Source organism: Tachyglossus aculeatus, chromosome 2 (assembly GCF_015852505.1).
Source record: "Tachyglossus aculeatus isolate mTacAcu1 chromosome 2, mTacAcu1.pri, whole genome shotgun sequence".
Lineage (NCBI taxonomy): Eukaryota > Metazoa > Chordata > Mammalia > Monotremata > Tachyglossidae > Tachyglossus > Tachyglossus aculeatus.
In genome coordinates, this window is record NC_052067.1 from 131,655,313 (window position 1) to 131,657,416 (window position 2,104).

Consider the following 2,104-nt stretch of genomic DNA (forward strand, 5'->3'; position numbering starts at 1 on the left):
GCTACTCCAAATTTCACTGGAAATCTTCCAGTCGGTTGTCCGAATCGGGCTGCGGTCCGAGTGTCTCTGCTTCCAGTCAAGTTGCTTTTGAGCAGGATCTGGCTGACTTGAGGTTGGGCAAGACATCCCACTCTGGGGATGGTGTGAATCTCAAGGCTGTGGTGGTTTAAATTTGGGAGGGTCTCTGGCCACCATCTCCTGCGTGCAAGCAGTTTTTCATTCTCTGGAGTCGATGGTTTCCCGGACCGACCCTGCCTCTGTGAGTTAGTTTATGTGGGCCGTGTATCCCATTTCGTATGTACTACACAAAACATTTGTGCCCATGCCTCACTTCTCCTACTGCTGAAAGGTGTTATTGGAAGGCTATCTACTTTGTCAACTGGTCCACATAATAATAATAATAATAATAATAATGGCATTTATTAAGAGCATACTACGTGCAAAGCACTGTTCTAAGCGCTGGTGATCAGGTTGTCCCAAGGGGGACTCACAGTCTTAATCCCCAATTTACAGATGATGTAAGTGAGGCCCAGAAAAGTTAAGTGACTTGCCCAAAGTCACACAGCTGACAATTGGCGGAGCCGGAATTTGAACCCATAACCTCTGACTCCAAAGCCCGGGCTCTTTCCACTGAGCCACGCCGCTCCTCCACATGTGTTTTAATGCAAGAGCTATATGATATTTTCTAGCTCTCTCAGGCTTCTAGAAGAATTACCCATTTTACTACTCTCAGCATCGAGACTCTTATGGATTCTCGTGTTTTGGAGGTGACAGGCAAAAGAGAAAATTCCAGAAACCCCAAAAACACCAAGCCCCAAAACTTCACAGTTGTAACTTGCAGTTTGACAGATGTTTGACTTGACACCTGTCCACATGTTTTGTTTTGTTATCTGTCTCTCCCTTCTAGACTGTGAGCCTGTTGTTGGGTAGGGACTGTCTCTGTATGTTGCCAACTTGTACTTCCCAAGTGCTTAATACAGTGCTCTGCACACAGTAAGTGCTCAATAAATACGATTGCATGAATGAATGAATCTGTAAATCCCAGATGTTTTCTCTCTCAGAGCTAACTTCTGATACTTAATAATATCTACTATTGGATATTATTAGATACTGAGAAGCAGTGTATCTCAGTGGAAAGAGCTCGGGCTTTGGAGTCAGAGGTCAGGGGTTCAAATCCCAGCTCCACCAGTTGTCAGCTGTGTGACCTTGGGCAAGTCACTTAATTTCTCTGTGCCTCAGTTACCTCATCTGTAAAAGGGGATTAAGACTGTGAGCCCCCTGTGGGACAACCTGATCACCTTGTAACCGCCCCAGCGCTTAGAACAGTGCTTTGCACATAGTAAGTGCTTAATAAATGCCATTATTAATTAATTAATTAATTACTATAATTGTTCCCCCCTCAGGGCCACATCTGGAGAGTTCCCAGTCCTCTACCAGTCTCGACTACAGGAGGGAGAGTCAGACAGAGGCCTATCCATTCCATTCTTAGCTTGGGCAGTGGCTAGCGAGTGGCAGGCAATCGGCTACAAGTCAAAACTCCCCTGTGCTGGGCAGCGGCAGTGTGGGAGAGAGTCAAGGGTGGAGACTCGAGTTTACTGTGCAGAAGACGTCAATGGTAAACCACTTCCATATTTTGACCGAGAAAACTCTGTGGATCCACTACCGGAATGATTGCAGATGGAGGTGGGGCGTTTTGGGAGAGAAGTGTCCATGATGTCGCTGTGGGTCGGAGATGACTCAACGGCACAGTAATAATGATGGCATTTACTAAGTGCTTATTATGTGCAAAGCACTGTTCTAAGCGCTGGAGAGGTTACAAGGTGATCAGGTTGTCCCACAGTGGGCTCACAGCCTTCATCCCCATTTTACAGATGAGAGAACTGAGGCCCAGAGACGCTAAGTGACTTGTCCAAAGTCACACAGCTGACAATTGGCGGAGTGGGATTTGAACCCCTGACCTCTGATTCCAAAGCCCGGGCTGTTTCCACTGAGCCACGCTGCTTCAGCATAAGACAAGACAGTGGTCTGCATGTAGTAAGCACTCAATAAATACTATTGCTTGATAGATTGATACATGAGATGAACTGGAAGTAAAATCATAGAT